General features: G+C 41.6%; 1 protein-coding gene across 1 annotated transcript in view; it reads left to right on the top strand.

The window, feature by feature from the left end:
- The window catches only part of FRMD4B (FERM domain containing 4B), a 347,737-nt gene that overhangs the window by 1,362 nt on the left and 327,800 nt on the right, over positions 1 to 18,575 (top strand). The window lies entirely within an intron of this gene.

Genomic DNA, 18,575 nt, shown 5'->3' with positions numbered 1-18,575 from the left:
TGGCCCCTTGGTGGGGAAAAAGACCCGCGAGTGCTGACAGCCGCAGTCTTTCCGGAAAGGTGGTTGATCCTTCAAGGTTAGCTAGTTTCTGGATACCCCAGAAACTTGTCAACTCATTTGGAGGTTGGGTACAAGATTTTAGCGCAATCCCTGGCATGCTGTTTCCTGTCCTAAAGAGAATGGAGCTTCCATATCAAACGTCTGCAGGGGAAGAGAAGCAGCTTCGCCTTACTTAACCTCACCAAGCTGCTTGCTCTTTGATCTCCCACACACATACTGTTAGGAATGGCGCTTAAGAGAGCTTACTATGGGACAGGCAGCCCAATAGGCAGTTTTGGGACATCATAAATAGTCCACGGAGTGGTAAACCAAGCCCTAGAGCGAGGTTAAGTAACCTGCCATAAGTTACACTGGTGATTTTTGGTTTACATGAGGTCTGTTTCCAGATGCCAGGGTCTTAACTGTAACAGTGCCTCTAAAAAGGCTGTGCCGTGGTGGCATTGATGATGATGAAACAAAAATAATTACAATCATAACAACAATAACTACCTCCTGTGTTTTTCATAAGATTAAATCAGATGATGTTTAAAAGAGTGACTGAACCAAGGTGAGCACTCAGTGTATATTTTGGTCTCTAAATGTCATAAACTAGGTGATGGGTATACTCCTGACTCTGTGAGTCTTCCTTCTTTTTTGTATATCTGAAAAATTGGAAATAAAGAGTAAATGTACGTGCACTCATGCGCACACCACACACATTCACCTCTACCTTTTGAACAGTGCTTGTTACATTTCCTAAAAGAGGGTCAGAAGAATTCACGCAATTCCCAGAACTTCTTGAACAGAAGAGGTTTATCGTTTCCTCATGGCATCTGCAGGTGTTAATTAAACACTTCATTTGCTTCAATTCAGTAATGCAGGTGGAATGCATTTGAACACTATGATGATGGAAAATGAAGAAATCTACCTAAAATACCATTATAGTGAGGTCTGATTTTCATGATCACTGGGAAGGTTCTCAGAAGTCACCTCTCCTGGGTGTGCAAGTGATTGTCTTAAACTTCACTTGGTTTTGAAATGAATAATGGTTTTGAATTTTCATTTTCGCCACGGGAAAGTTAATGGGCCTTCTCAAACAGGCAGACAAATGTGCTTGAGCCTGACAAGCTGGGAAAGTGTGGGAGGAGTTAACTCTACAGCCACTCCAGAGTGGAAATGCAGAGTTTTCTCAGGACTGTTTACTTGACTGGCCTCTATTTCCAGCAAGCCTGAGAATCCGAGCTCTCCGTTTGATTCCACAGATTTAATCAAGACTCTGCAGTGCTTTTGAGCAGACAAAAAGGAAGTTTTGGCTAACTGACAATACAAATAAGGTACATGGAAAACAGTTAAAAATACCCTGTCTTGTCCAGGCTGCAGTAATTGTCTGAAATTTCAGGAACTTTTCATAGTTATTTTACACATGTAAGTGAAGGCATCAGGCTTATTATACTGCAAGGGATTTCTCTCTCTCTCTGTCCCTCTCTTCTTCCCTCCCCCACTTACTCCTTCTCTCTCCCTCCCTCCCTCCATCCCACCCTCTGTCCTTCCCTCTCTCCCTCACTCCCCCTAAATCTGCCCCAGAGATTTGATCTTATTATGAAGGCACTATTTTTACATATTTAGTGATTGCTGCGGTTCACTGAAATTATTATCTTTAACCTGTAGATAAATAAATCATGTAACTCGGCTCATCAGCAAGACTTGGGTGTCTATTTCCTTACTTAGCTATCTCTCTTCTCTTTTTAGACATGGTTTTTGTTTTGTTTTAGAACTCCACTTATCTTTTTTTTTTTTGTAATTTATTTATATTTAGGTCATTAAGATTTTTTTCTCCTGGTAAAATGTGTGTCCTGTGCGGTCAGAGAGAACTGGTGAGACAGCAATTTTCTATTGCTAGATGCTTAATTTAGGGGCCAAACCTCCTATTTTCCTCAATAACCTGATTAAAATTATCATGTCATTTTAAAAAAATCTCATTCTTCCTGGTGAAATCAATTTTTAACCTAATCTCATAAAGCAGTGTTTTTCAAAATGAAGGTCATGAAATCAATTTAGTGGGTCGCACCAGTATTTTTTTAAAGTATTACAGGACAGGAAGTATCACCATCATCATATGTTAGTGAAGGTTCTGTAGTTTCATGAAACTTTGGGTCAGTCCTGTATCCGGGGTTGTGTGCAAACTCTGGGTTGCAGGATTAAATGTAATTCATACTGTGAGTTGCTGTCAAAAAGTTTGGGGGCTTCCCTGGTGGCTCAGTGGTTGAGAATCTGCCTGCCAATGCAGGGGACACAGGTTCGAGCCCTGGCCTGGGAAGATCCCACATGCCGCGGAGCGACTAGGCCCGTGAGCCACAATTACTGAGCCTGTGCTCCGCAACAAGAGAGGCCGCGATAATGAGTGGCCCCCACTTGCCGCAACTAGAGAAAGCCCTCGCACAGAAACGAAGACCCAACACAGCCATAAATAAATAAATAAATAAAAATTAAAAAAAAAAAAAAGAGCATCTTGCTCAGGGCTGAACAGTGACTTCAGGATCTGATTCTTTTCATCTTAAGCTCTGCCTTTCTCTTCCTTCCTTTTGGTTCCTTGTTGGGTGGCAAGATGACTGTAGCAGTTGCCCGTTTACACAATTCCAGGTTCAAGTCTAACAGAAAAAGCATAAACCGTCCTTCCCCAGTTGTTGAGCAAAAAGTCTCAACACCAGTTCTGATTAGCCCAGTTGGCTTGGCTGGAGGAAACCCCATCGCCCTAGTGGTGGAGTCCTATCCAGGCCATATGGACCATGGACGCTGGAGGCCGGGACCTCCAGATGGATACAGTTGCTGGAAAAGGGGCAAATGGATGCCAGGAAGTTGAATAAAGTTCACCACAATTTTCAAGTGCCTAACTCAGTGTAGGCTGATTTCTGTTCTCTTTGATGCCCAAAATGATGGAGGACGAACTGAATTATATTCAGGCACATAGATTATCAATATGATTTCTCATGTGTGTAAGGAAAGCCTTAGCTGTCACTTTTACCATGGTCAATATCAGGACTTGGAGATCACAATGCAGAGGTCAAATTAATGGTGGTTTTTGTACTTTGCAGTGACACTGAGGGAAAAAGGCAGATATATTGATTTAAAACCCACTATAGACCCTAAGTCTCTTTTTTGCATCTATGTGCAAATCTTGGAAGGCAATTATTTTAATCAATGTGTTGTGCAAATGTGGTGAAAGTAGTTATTTAGAGTAGTGTCTTTAGGCAAATTATCTGAAGAGTACACCTCCTTATGGGCCAAGGCGAATGAGTTCTCTGCTTTGCAGCTCTTCATCTTGGAGATATTTATCTGTGTCTATGTTGCTTCGCCCCTGGGTATGTGCTGCTTTTAATTGTGCTCTGTCACTTTATGTACAATTATCCAGTGGGAAGGGGACCCTATTGTATGCGGCTGGGAGGATAATGTTTACTCCTAGCAGGGGATCCCCGGAAGTCAGGTGATCATGCTGGCTTGCCCAGGTCAGTCCTGGTTAATATCTGCACCTCCAGTTTGAACGATAAATTACATGGTCACTTCACCTATAAAGGCTATTTTAGGGGGCCATGATTAGGGGTCTTTTTAATAGATTAAATTATAAAGAACTCCTCTCACCAGGCAAGATTAGATGGTATTTAAGGATGCGTGCTCAAGTGGTAGAAATATTATAAAGGAAAGCAAAAAAGTGAATGCCGAAAAATCATGAGAGTGTGGTGGGTCTCAACCAGGGGTGATTTTGCCCCTCTGGGGACATTTGTCAGTGTAAAGAGAAATTGTTAGTTGTTGCCACTTGCGGGAGGATGCTAATGGAATCTAGTGGGGACCAGGGATACTGGTAAACATCTTAACCATGCACAGGACAGTCCCCACAACAAAGAATCATCCAGCCCCAAATGTAGGTAGTGCTGAGGTTGAGAAACCCCTGGACAGTGGTTACATTTGAAGGGGAGGGAGGGAAAGTGTTTAGGAGTTTCTGGGGCAGCACAGTGATGGATACATGGCTTTTCACTTGGAGATAATTATGGAGCTGTATACTTATATTTTGTTCACCTTTTTATACTTAAAAATTTTTAAAGCATTAAAAAAATAAAGTTCTTACCATAATTGAAGGGTGAAACTCCTGATGCCTGGTAGCAACTTGTTCTGATGTAAAGACCAAGTATATAATAGTAGAACTAATGATAATAAGAGCTGCTCACCTGTGCTGGGAATTACACTGCCAAGATTACGTAATATTTGTCAAATTGGCAAAGTCTGTGTGTTGACCAGTCTTTTACAGAAGAGCAGGGTAGGTTGTGGTTATAAACGCTGGCTCTCATGTCAGATGACCTGCCCTCAAATCCAACTGCACCACTTACTGAATGTGTGACTTTGAACAAGCGGCTTAACCTTTTTTGTGCCTCAGTTTCCTCATCTCTAAAATGGGGAGAATAGGATTTCCTACCTCATTGGGTGATTATGAGGAGAAAATAAGTGTTTCATGCAGCGCCTGCTACATATTAAATATTCCATAAATGTTAACTTTTTCCTAGCTTTGTGGAGGCTAGGAAGAAGTAGAAATAGCTATATTTTTTATTGAACACTATGTACCACATTTCAGTCTAAGCATTTTTCAGCTATTGTTTTCTTTATTCTTACGAATCCTGTGATCTGGGTGTTAAGGCCATTTGTTGTTATTACTCCCATTTTACAGATGAGGAAAACTGAGACTTAATGAAATTAGCAAGGAATAGAGGCTTAATTGCAACCCCAAGTCATTTTGACCCCAGAGCCTCTGCTCTCATTTATTGTGTCATATTGTTAGACTTGGAAGGGAGCTTTGAGATCAACTAACCTTCAAAAATGAGCCCCAAAGATGGGACGTGACTTGGCAAGTTATTTAGGGATGGTGTAGGGCCAGAACCGAGGTTTTCTGCCTCCCACGACCATCTATATTTTGAGGACACATGCATCCATCTCACAAAGCAAACGTGCTGAGTGGGAGCAGGCATGGACCAGGAACGCTAGATCTGGTGTTGGGGAGATGTCTTCTAATCCAGCTACAAAAAGTCTAGTGCTGTGTTACTGGCGTAGGTGAACCCCTGGTGAATATGAGTTAATTTTAGATGATAGATGGAGAATCATTTTACTTTAGTGATTATTTGTTTATTTTAATGTGTACCCCCCCAATTTTTTTTCACTCAGACCTTCAAACTTTATTAAATAGTAGATTTCTTTCTGCCTTGCCAAATAACTATTAACAGACAATATTATTGCTTAAGATGAGGCTAGCAAGACACAGTGTTAATGTAAAATCACTTAAAAATGTATATTAGGTAAAACATAGGGTGGGTAGTATTGAAAAATGATGAAAGCTACGAAGGGGAAGATGTGAATGACTGAAGTCCAGGGAATACTGGGCTAGAGCAACATCTCTCCAACTCTGTGCACAGGAATCAGTTGGGAATCAGATACTGATTCAGTAGATCTGGGGCAGAGCCTGAGATTCTGCCTTTCTAACAAGCTCCCAGATGATGCTGATGGTGCTGGTCTATGGACCACAGTTTGCCTAGGAAGGGATCAGAGAATCTAGAAGATTCTTGGACATGTGCTGGGTGCCATGGAGGATTCAAAGAAATGTAAGGCACAATGAGATATCACCTCACACTTGTCAGGGTGGCTATCATCAAAAAATCTTCAAATGACAAATGTTGGCGAGGATGTGGAGAAAAGAGAACCCTCCTACACTGTTGGTGGGAATGTAAATTGGTGCAGCTACTGTGGAAAACAGTATGGAGGTTTCTCAAACAACTAAAAATAAAATTACCATATGACCCAGCAATTCTACTCCTGGGTATGTATCTGAAAAAACAAAAACACTAATGTGAAAAGATGCATGCATCCCAATGTTCATAACAGCATTATTTACAATTGCCAAGATATGGAAGTGACCTAAATGTCCATCAAGAGATGAATGGAAAAAGAAGATGTGACATACACACACACACACACACACACACACACACACACACACTGGAATACTACTCAGTCATAAAAAGTGAAATTTTGCCATTTCCAACAATATGGATGGACTTGGAGGGTATTATGCTAAGTGAAATAAGTCAGAGAGAGAAAGACAAATACTGTATAACTTATATGTAGAATCTAAAAAAATAAAACAAACTGGTGAATATAACGAAAAAGAAACAGACTCACAGATATAGAGAACACGTTAGTGGTTACCAGTGGGGAGAGAGAAGGATGAAAGGGCAAAACAGGGGAGAGGATTCAGAGGTACAAACTATTAGGTGTGAAATAAATAAGCTACAAGGATATATTGTACGACACAGGGAATATAGCCAGTATTTTATAGTAACTGTAAATGGAGCAGAACTTTTAAAAATTGTTGATCACTATATTGTACACCTGTAACTTATATTGTACATGAACTATACTTAAAAAAAAAAAAAACCAAAAAAACACAAAGAAATGTAAGGGAATCCCGTTTCCCAGAGGCTTAAGCTAGTTGGGGAGAGAAGATGTGAATGAAAGTGGGTGGTAAACTCCCCCATCCAGAGAAAGTGTAAACTCCCCCATCCAGAGAAATTGTAAACTCTCCCATCCAGAGAAAGTGCGACACCAAAAGAGAGATACAGGGACGGTGATCTGCCCCAGAGTTGCTGCAGTGGGGTAGCGGGAGCGGGTAGGGTTTCACTTTGGCCTGAAAGATTTGTAGCAGCAAGTGGAGAGTTCCCAGACAGGCTTGATGAGCAGGAGGAAGGGTACAAGGAATACGGAAGACTCCCAAAAATGCCTGCGCCAGCAAAGTGGAGATTTCAGGAACAATCTGATCAGTACACTGAAACGTTCACTTAGGATAACCTCCCTTTGCAAAGAACAAGCCCCATTTCCCAGTCGTAATAGTCCCCATTTGTTGATTCCCTATGAGTGCCAGCTACTTGCCGAGTGCTTTCCAGACAGTATATATTTCATTCCATTTCCACCATGAACCACCGTAGCTCACACTTTATGGAGGTGAAAACGCAGGCTTGGAGAGGCTGCATCACTATTCAGAATCACACAGCTGGTTAGTGATAGACCTGGAATTCAAAGTCAACCGAGTCTGTGCTCTTGGACGTCACACTGCAAGTGGCTCTGCTTTGTGTTATCCCCGACAGTCACAGCCTGAGAGGCTCAGCTCTCGAGAGAGAGCATAGCTCACCGGAGATTCTAATGGCTCATCTTGTTTCAGGTAAGAATATTGCCCTCTAAAACAGATCCTGAACCCTCAGCCAAAGTTGATTATATTCCTTTCTGCCTTGCTGAATAAACTATGACCAGACTGGAGTTTTTAGCATTGTGACCTTCCATGAGAAATAAGTTCAAAACTGCCCCCTCGCCCCACCCCCGCTCCTGCAAATAAACACTGAATGTTTTGTTGCAATGAGAAGGCGCTTTGCTTTGGAAATCACCAAGTAGCCTAGAGAGACAGTTATTGGAAATAATTATGCCTCTGCCACAGCATGGGGCCCATCACTGCCCTTCTTGATTCAAAAGGTCTTTCTGGAATACCAGCATCCACGTTCCAGCTGGTGCTTATAAAAGCCGACAGTGGCGGTAGGGAACCCAATAACGGATGAGGGCTGAGGATTGTTTTCTGGCTTCCCTTGTTGCACCTGACTGAGCCCATCCCATCAATTCAGTCCTCGAAAAAGAGCAGGGGGGCCATATGTGACCTGAGTGGGAGGCACGAATCACAGAGCCAGCTCTGGCCCTGGTTCATCCAAGTGTACTACTCCGGCAGGGTTCTGCCAGATGAAGGAGGAGCTGGGGAGAAAGGGGTGCGGTGACCCTGGGTGGAGAGTCAGAAAGGCTGAGTTCTAATCGCAACTCAACAGCAGACTGACCTTAGCCTATGTTAATTACCTCTCTGGATTTCTCAAGTGGGGGATGATCTTTACATTATGAACCACCAGAAGTGCCCTCTGACCTTCAAATCTTATTAAGGATTTGCACTTTATCCACAGCCGTTGCACTGTTCTCACTTTAACTTTTTTAAAAAAGGGCTCGGAGAACACACTAGTGATTACTAATGTGCAGAGGATGGGGGAGGGGCGAGATAGGCATAGGGGATTAAGAGAGAAAAACTACTATGTATAAAATAAATGGGAGTAGGGGCAAGATGGCGGAAGAGTAAGACGCGGAGATCACCTTCCTTCCCACAGATACAGTAGAAATACATCTACACGTGGAACTGCTCCTACAGAACACCTACTGAACGCTGGCAGAAGACGTCAGACCTCCCAAAAGGCAAGAAAATCCCCACGTACTTGGGTAGGGCAAAAGAAAAAAGAAAACACAGAGACAAAAGAATAGGGATGGCACCTGCACCAGTGGGAGGGAGCTGTGAAGGAGGAAAGGTTTCCAGGCACTAGGAAGCCCCTTTGCGGGCAGAGACTGCGGGTGGCAGAGGGGGGAAGCTTCGGAGCCGCGGAGGAGAGCGCAGCCACAGGGGTGCGGAGGGCAAAGCGGAGAGACTCCCGCACAGAGGCTCGGCGCCAACCAGCACTCACCAGCCCGAGAGGCTTGTCTGCTCACCCGCCGGGGCGGGCGGGGGCTGGGAGCTGAGGCTCGGGCTTTGGTGCTAGCCGGGAGGGAGTCCGGGAAAAAGTCTGCAGCTGCCGAAGAGGCAAGAGACTTTTTCTTGCCTCTTTGTTTCGCGGCGCGCAAGGAGAGGGGATTCAGAGCGCTGCCTAAACGAAATCCAGAGACGGGTGCGAGCCGCGGCTATCAGCGCGGATCCCACAGCAACAGGGGCGCAGAGGGAAAAACGGAGAGATTCCCGCACAGAGGCTCGGCGCCGAGCAGCGCTCACCAGCCCGAGAGGCTTGTCTGCTCACCCGCTGGGGCAGGCGGGGCTGGGAGCTGAGGTGCGGGCTTCGGTCGGATCGCAGGGAGAGGACTGGGGTTGGCGGCGTGAACACAGCCTGAAGGGGTTGGCGTGCCGCGGCGAGCCGGGAGGGAGCCGGAGAGAAGGTCTGCAGCCGCCGAAGAGGCAAGACACTTTTTCTTGCCTCTTTGTTTCGCGGCGCGCAAGGAGAGGGGATTCAGAGCGCCGCCTAAACGAACTCCAGAGACTGGCGCGAGCCGCGGCCATTAGCGCGGACCCCAGAGACTGGTAGGAAACGCTAAGGCTGCTGCTGCCGCCACCAAGAAGCCTGTGTGCGAGCACAGGTCACTCTCCACACTGCCCCTCCCGGGAGCCGGTGCAGCTCACCACTGCCAGGCTCCCGTGATCCGGGGGACAACTTCCCTGGGAGAACACACGGCTTGCCTCAGGCTGCTGCAACGTCACAACGCCTCTGACGCCGCAGGCTCGCCCCGCCTCCTCCGTACCGCTCCCTCCCCCGGCCTGAGTGAGCCAGAGCCCCCGAAGCAGCTGCTCCTTTAACCCTGTTCTGTCTGGGCTGGGAACGGATGCCCTCAGGCGATGTACATGCAGAGGCGGGTCCAAATCCAAAGCTGAACGCTGGGAGCTGTACGAACAAAGAAGAGAAAGGGAAATCTCTCCCAGCAGCCTCAGAAGCAGCAGATTAAAACTCCACAAACAACTTGATGTGCCTGCATCTGTTGAATACCTGAATAGACAACGAATCATCCCAAATTCAAAAGGTGGACTTTAGGAGCAGGATATATTAATTTCCCCTTTTCCTTTTTTTGTGAGTGTATATGTGTATGCTTCTGGGTGAGATTTTGTCTGTATAGCTTTGCTTTCACCATTAGTCCTAGGGTTAGGTCCGTCCATTTTTTTTTTTTTAACTTAAAATATTTTTTTTTCCTAATATATGTTTTCTTAATAATTTTTTCTGTATTTTCTATTTTTAGAAATTAAAAAAATTTTTAATAAGTTTTTTCATATTTTTTATTTTAAAAAATTAAAATTTTTTTCTTAATAAATTTTTTTCTTAAAATTTTTTTTCTTATTTTTTACTATAAAAAATTAATAAATCTATTTTTAAAAATTAAAAAAATTTTTTTCTGAATACATTTACTCTTAATAATTTTTTTTCTTATTTTTTATTATAATAGCTTTATTTTATTTTATTTTATCCCCTTTTTTCTTTCTATTTTTTTCTCCCTTATATTCTGAGCTGTGTGGATGAAAGGCTCTTGGTGCTCCAGCCAGGCATCAGGGCTGTGCCTCTGAGGTGGGAGAGCCAACTTCAGGACACTGGTCCACAAGAGACCTACCAGCTCCACGTAATACCAAACGGCAAAAATCTCTCAGAGATCTCCATCTCAACATCAAGACCCAGCTTCACTCAACGACCAGCAAGCTACAGGGCTGGACACCCTATGCCAAACAACTAGCAAGACAGGAACACAGCCCCATCCATTAGCAGGGAGGCTGCCTAAAATCATAAGGCCACAGACACCCCAAAACACACCACCAGACGTGGACGTGCCCACCAGAAAGACAAGATTCAACCTCATCCACCAGAACACAGGCAATAGTCCCCTGCACCAGGAAGCCTACACAACCCACTGAACCAACCTTACCCACTGGGGACAGATACCAAAAACAACGGGAACTACGAACCTGCAACCTGTGAAAAGGAGACCCCAAACACAGTAAGATAAGCAAAATGAGACGACAGAAAAACACAGCAGATGAAGGAGCAGGGTCAAAACACACCAGACCTAACAAATGAAGAGGAAATAGGTAGTCTACCTGAAAAAGAATTCAGAATAATGATAGTAAGGATGATCCAAAATCTTGGAAATAGAATAGACAAAATGCAAGAAACATTTAACAAGGACGTAGAAAAACTAAAGAGGAACCAAGCAACGATGAAAAACACTATAAATGAAATTAAAAATACTCTAGATGGGATCAATAGCAGAATAACTGAGGCAGAAGAAAGGATAAGTGACCTGGAAGATAAAATGGTGGAAATAACTACTGCAGAGCAGGATAAAGAAAAAAGAATGAAAAGAATTGAGGACAGTCTCAGAGACCTCTGGGAAAACATTAAACGCACGAACATTCGAATTATAGGAGTCCCAGAAGAAGAAGAGAAAAAGAAAGGGACTGAGAAAATATTTGAAGAGATTATAGTTGAAAACTTCCCTAATATGGGAAAGGAAATAGTTAATCAAGTCCAGGAAGCACAGAGAGTCCCATACAGGATAAACCCAAGGAGAAACACGCCAAGACACATATTAATCAAACTGTCAAAAATTAAATATAAAGAAAACATATTAAAAGCAGCAAGGGAAAAACAACAAATAACACACAAGGGAATCCCCATAAGGTTAACATCTGATCTTTCAGCAGAAACTCTGCAAGCCAGAAGGGAGTGGCAGGATATACTTAAAGTGATGAAGGAGAAGAACCTACAACCAAGATTACTCTACCCAGCAAGGATCTCATTCAGATGTGATGGAGAAATTAAAACCTTTACAGACAAGCAAAAGCTGAGAGAATTCAGCACCACCAAACCAGCTTTACAACAAATGCTAAAGGAACTTCTCTAGGCAAGAAACACAAGAGAAGGAAAACACCTACAATAACAAACCCAAAACATTTAAGAAAATGGGAATAGGAACATACATATCGATAATTACCTTGAATGTAAATGGATTAAATGCTCCCACCAAAAGACACAGGCTGGCTGAATGGATACAAAAACAAGACCCATATATATGCTGTCTACAAGAGACCCACTTCAGACCTAGAGACACATACAGACTGAAAGTGAGGGGATGGAAAAAGATATTCCGTGCAAATGGAAATCAAAAAAAAGCTGGAGTAGCAATTCTCATATCAGACAAAATAGACTTTAAAATAAAGACTATTACAAGAGACAAAGAAGGACACTATATAATGATCAAGGGATCGATCCAAGAGGAAGGTATAACAATTGTAAATATTTATGCACCCAACATAGGAGCACCTCAATACATAAGGCAAATACTAACAGCCATAAAAGGGGAAATCGACAGCAACACAATTATAGTAGGGGATTTTAACACCCCACTTTCACCAATGGACAGATCATCCAAAATGAAAATAAATAAGGAAACACAAGCTTTAAATGATACATTAAACAAGATGGACTTAATTGATATTTATAGGACATTCCACCCAAAAACAACAGAATACACATTTTTCTCAAGTGCTCATGGAACATTCTCCAGGATAGATCATATCTTGGGTCACAAATCAAGCCTTGGTAAATTTAAGAAAATTGAAATAGTATCAAGTATCTTTTCCGACCACAACGCTATGAGACTAGATATCAGTTACAGGAAAAGATCTGTAAAAAATACAAACACATGGAGGCTACACAATACACTACTTAATAACGAAGTGATCACTGAAGAAATCAAAGGGGAAATCAAAAAATACCTAGAAACCAATGACAATGGAGATACGATGACCCAAAACCTATGGGATGCAGCAAAAGCAGTGCTAAGAGGGAAGTTTATAGCAATACAAGCCTACCTCAAGAAACAGGAAACATCTTGAATAAACAACCTAACCTTGCACCTAAAGCAATTAGAGAAAGAAGAACAAAAAAACCCCAGAGCTAGCAGAAGGAAAGAAATCATAAAGATCAGGTCAGAAATAAATGAAAAAGAAATGAAGGAAACAATAGCAAGAATCAATAAAACTAAAAGCTGGTTCTTTGAGAAGATAAACAAAATTGATAAACCATTAGCCAGACTCATCAAGAGAAAAAGGGAGAAGACTCAAATCAATAGAATTAGAAATGAAAAAGGAGAAGTAACCACTGACACTGCAGAAATACAAAAGATCATGAGAGATTACTACAAGCAACTCTATGCCAATAAAATGGACAACCTGGAAGAAATGGACAGATTCTTAGAAATGCACAAACTGCCGAGACTGAACCAGGAAGAAATAGAAAATATGAACAGACCAATCACAAGCACTGAAATTGAAACTGTGATTAAAAACCTTCCAACAAACAAAAGCCCAGGACCAGATGGCTTCACAGGTGAATTCTATCAAACATTTAGAGAAGAGCTAACACCTATCCTTCTCAAACTCTTCCAAAATATTGCAGAGGGAGGAACACTCCCAAACTCATTCTACGAGGCCACCATCACCCTGATACCAAAACCAGACAAAGATGTCACAAAGAAAGAAAACTACAGGCCAATATCACTGATGAACATAGATGCAAAAATCCTCAACAAAATACTAGCAAACAGAATCCAACAGCACATTAAAAGGATCATACACCATGATCAAGTGGGGTTTATCCCGGGAATGCAAGGATTCTTCAATATACGTAAATCAATCAATGTGATACACCATATTAACAAATTGAAGGACAAAAAAACCATATGATCATCTCAATAGATGCAGAGAAAGCTTTCGACAAAATTTAACACCCATTTATGATAAAAGCCCTGCAGAAAGTAGGCATAGAGGGAACTTTCCTCAACATAATAAAGGCCATATATGACAAACCCACAGCCAACATTGTCCTCAGTGGTGAAAAACTGAAACCATTTCCACTAAGATCAGGAACAAGACAAGGTTGCCCACTCTCACCACTATTATTCAACATAGTTTTGGAAGTGTTAGCCACAGCAATCAGAGAAGACAAAGAAATAAAAGGAATCCAAATCGGAAAAGAAGAAGTAAAGCTGTCACTGTTTGCAGATGACATGATACTATACATAGAGAATCCTAAAGATGCTACCAGAAAACTCCTAGAGCTAATCAATGAATTTGGTAAAGTAGCAGGATACAAAATTAATGCACAGAAATCTCTTGCATTTCTATACACTAATGACGAAAAATCTGAAAGTGAAATTAAGAAAACACTCCCGTTTACCATTGCAACAAAAAGAATAAAATATCTAGGAATAAACCTACCTAAGGAGACAAAAGACCTGCATGCAGAAAACTATAAGACACTGATGAAAGAAATTAAAGATGATACAAATAGATGGAAAGATATACCATGTTCCTGGATTGGAAGAATCAACATTGTGAAAATGACTCTACTACCCAAAGCAATCTACAGATTCAATGCAATCCCTATCAAACTACCACTGGCATTTTTCACAGAACTAGAACAAAAAATTTCACAATTTGTATGGAAACACAAAAGACCCCGAATAGCCAAAGCAATCTTGAGAACGAAAAATGGAGCTGGGGGAATCAGGCTCCCTGACTTCAGACTATATTACAAAGCTACAGTAATCAAGACAGTTTGGTACTGGCACAAAAACGGAAATATAGATCAATGGAACAGGATAGAAAGCCCAGAGATAAACCCCCACACATATGGTCACCTTATCTTTGATAAAGGAGGCAAGCATATACAGTGGAGAAAAGACAGCCTCTTCAATAAGTGGTGCTGGGAAAATTGGACAGGTACATGTAAAAGTATGAAATTAGAACACTCCCTGACACCATGCACAAAAATAAACTCAAAATGGATTAAAGACCTAAGTGTAAGACCAGACACTATCAAACTCTTAGAGGAAAACATAGGCAGAACACTCTATGACATACATCACAGCAAGATTCTTTTTGACCCAGCTCCCAGAGAAATGGAAATAAGAACACAAATAAACAAATGGGACCTAATGAAACTTAAAAGCTTTTGCACAGCAAAGGAAACCATAAACAAGACCAAAAGACAACCGTCAGAATGGGAGAAAATATTTGCAAATGAAGCAACTGACAAAGGATTAATCTCCAAGATTTACAAGCATCTCATGCAGCTCAATAACAAAAAAACGAACAACCCAATCCAAAAATGGGCAGAAGACCTAAATAGACATTTCTCCAAAGAAGATATACAGATGGCCTACAGACACATGAAAGAATGCTCAACATCATTAATCATTAGAGAAATGCAAATCAAAACTACAATGAGACATCATCTCACACCAGTCAGAATGGCCATCATCAAAAAATCTAGAAACAATAAATGCTGGAGAGGGTGTGGAGGAAAGGGAACACTCTTGCACTGTTGGTGGGAATGTAAATTGATACAGCCACTATGGAGAACAGTATGGAGGTTCCTTAAAAAACTACAAATAGAACTACCATACCACCCAGCAATCCCACTACTGGGCATATACCCTGAGAAAACCATAGTTCAAAAAGAGTCATGTACCAAAATGTTCATTGCAGCTCTATTTACAATAGCCAGGACATGGAAGCAACCTAAATGTCCATCGACAGATGAATGGATAAAGAAGATGTGGCACATATATACAATGGAATATTACTCAGCCATAAAAAGAAATGAAATGGAGGTATTTGTAATGAGGTGGATGGAGTTAGAGTCTGTCATACAGAGTGAAGTAAGTCAGAAAGAGAAAAACAAATACAGTATGCTAACACATATATACGGAATTTAAGGAAAAAAAAAAAAAAGGCCATGAAGAACCTAGTGGCAAGACGGGAATAAAGACACAGACCTACTAGAGAATGGACTTGAGGATATGGGGAGGGGGTGGGGTGAGATGTGACAGGGTGAGAGAGTGTCATGGACATATATACACTACCAAATGTAAAATAGATAGCTAGTGGGAAGCAGCCGCATAGCACAGGGAGATCAGCTCGGTGCTTTGTGACCACCTAGAGGGGTGGGATGGGGAGGGTGGGAGGGAGGGAGATGCAAGAGGGAAGAGATATGGGAACATATTGTATATGTATAACTGATTCACTTTGTTATAAAGCAGAAGCTAACACACCATTGTAAGGCAATTATACTTCAATAAAGATGTTAAAAAAAAAATAAATAAATAAATAAATAAATAAATAAGCTACAAGGATATATTGTACAGCCCAGGGAATATAGCCAATATTGTTTTAGACTGTGTTTTTATTTATCTATTTAAAGAAATTTCTAAAACTTTTAAAATAAATTTATTTATTTATTTATGGCTGCCGGGTCTTCGTTGCGGCGCGCGGGCTTTCTCTAGTTGCTTCGAGCAGGGGCTACTCTTTGTTGCCGTGCGCGGGCTTCTCACTGCGGTGGCTTCTTTTATTGCGGAGTATGGGCTCTAGGCACGCGGGCTCAGTAGCTGTGGCTCGCGGGCTCTAGAGCACAGGCTCAGTAGTTGTGGTGCACGGGCTTAGTTGCTCCGCGGCATGTGGGATCTTCCCGGGCCAGGGATCGAACCTGTGTCCCCTGCATTGGCAGGCGGATTCTTAACCACTGCGCCACCAGGGAAGTCCTGTTTTTTATTTTTATTTTTGGTGGCATCCGCGCGGCTTGCACGTTCTTTGTTCCCCCACCAGGGATTGAACCTGGGCCTTTGGCAATGGAAGCATGGAGTCCTAACTGCTGGACCGCCAGGGAATTCCCTAGCCAATATTTTATAATAACTTTAAATGGAGTATAATCTATAAAAATGTTGAATTACTATGTTGTACACCTGAAACTAATGTAATATTGTAAATTAACTATAATTTTTAAAAAGTCTCATAAATAAATGCGTTTAAAAGAGCTTCTTTATCAGTAGTGTGTTGGTGGAACATTTCAGTAAAATTACTTGCTGTGTAGTAAAAATGATCCTTGGTGTAACTTGTTCTATCAAGTAACCTTTCAGTATTTAAATAAATCTCAAAACATCAATATAGTGTGACTTCTTTGATAAATCAGGAAAGTTAAGGGTATTTGAGGCAATCACAAATGAACTGATTGCATCCATTTAAACATGCAACTTGAAATGCAGGATCCTGATTAGGTAATGAAAACCATGTGCCCTTAGAGTGGGAACAGAGAGCCCAATCCCAGCGGGGCCGTAAGACTCAAATTGAGGACATATCATGGTAATTTGCTCCAACTGTGTTAAATTAATTCAATTTGTATTTTGAAGAGAAAAAAAGAAGGGTGCTGTTTTATATACTTCCCTGTGCCCATTCTAGCTGTACTTTCACTTCCTAAAGAATGGGCTGTCCAGTTTACTAGAGGTCAAAAGTTTGATTCAAACAAATTAAGAGTAAGAAAGCACTTTTGCAATGATTCAGCTGCTTTGAACAGTTCAAGTCTTGAGTGGTTCTTGATGTACTTTCTAGCACTGAGCTTAATTACACTTGGAAAAGCGTACTGGAAAACTATCATTGGTCCTTTTTAGATTTCAGAGAAAAGCTGTGAAAATGATAAAGGGTATTTAAAAATTGACAGTTTGTCAACAAGTGTTCATGCTATTGGATAGATTCTTTCAGTCTATAATAAGAGGGGGAAATGTATCTTTGCCTTCTTTCAGGGCAATGCAAACTCCTCCCTACCCCCTACCCCACTTCTCCTACAGTTTCATTTATATAGTATTGTCAAGGAATAAGAAATTTGTTTCACTAAAGTGATTTCTCCAGGTGATTAAAGCTTACCTCTGCCCACCTACATTATTTTTTTGCTTGAACTGTTTCTGATGGAAACATGGCACCTGATCTTAACTTTTTTACATGGAGTTTGTAAATGTGGTTAGAGCTTTCCTTGACTTGGGCTCCTCATGATAAACATCACTTTTCTTTCCTTGCCATCATCCTGTTACTCTTTGACAGCTGACTTGTGTGTGGGCCTGAGAGCCTCTGTATAAATAATCACATATTTTTATTCTTTTGTAGGTGCCATTATTCCTAATAATAGGGCTCCTTTGAGTAGTTAGCAAATCCCAGGCAGAGTGCTAAGAATGTCCTATGCATTATAGTCTTGGCTAATCTGCCAAACACCCCCACCCCTAAGAAATGAGATTATTCCTTCTATTTTATGGGTGAGAAGATTGAGATTTAAGAAACTAGTAGTGAGTTGTGGAGTGGGGATTTGAACCTGGATCTCTAAGTGAGAGATGCCTGTTGATAGGTAATACAAGAGTTGCCTCTTGCTCTGTTTCTCTTCTCTGCATATTTCTGTCTCTCTTCCTGCTTTTAAAACCTTCACCCAGGTAAAAGCCCAAGATGAGGTGTGTGCCTCTTTTACAGGGCATTTATTGGTATCTTCTTCCTTGAGTGTGGTTATGAGAATATTTCTGCTGATTCCAGGTTCCCAGGCATCTTCTGCACAGTTGCAGTTTCGGGAAGTCAAACGTGTGAATTCATCACTATGTGTGCTAAGTCTTTGGGTAGATTGATTATAGGATTTACTGCATTATGGTTTAGTGACATAATCAAGAAACCCGCAATCAGAGGAATGCCTGGCAAGTCTATAACTCAGGGGTCAGCACACTTTTTCTGTGAAGGGCCAGGTACTAAATATATTAGGCTTTGCAGGCCATATGGTCTGGGTTGCAGCTACCCAAATCTGTCTTTGCAGGGCAAGAATAGCCACAGATAAAACATAAAATGATGCATGAAGCTGTATTCCAATAAAACTTTATTTACAAAAACAAGCTGTGGGCAGGAGTTGGCCCACAGACTTGTTGTTTTACCAGCTCTTGTTATGATGGATAAAAGAACCACTCAGGGTATTTTAAAAGCCAAAGTAGGTAGAGAGTTCAGAGGTCGTGTAGAGTAGTGACTTCACCCAGGGACT

This window comes from Balaenoptera ricei, chromosome 11 (genome assembly GCF_028023285.1).
Source record: "Balaenoptera ricei isolate mBalRic1 chromosome 11, mBalRic1.hap2, whole genome shotgun sequence".
Lineage (NCBI taxonomy): Eukaryota > Metazoa > Chordata > Mammalia > Artiodactyla > Balaenopteridae > Balaenoptera > Balaenoptera ricei.
Note: the sequence above shows the minus strand (reverse complement) of the source record. Positions and strands in the feature narration are given on the sequence as shown.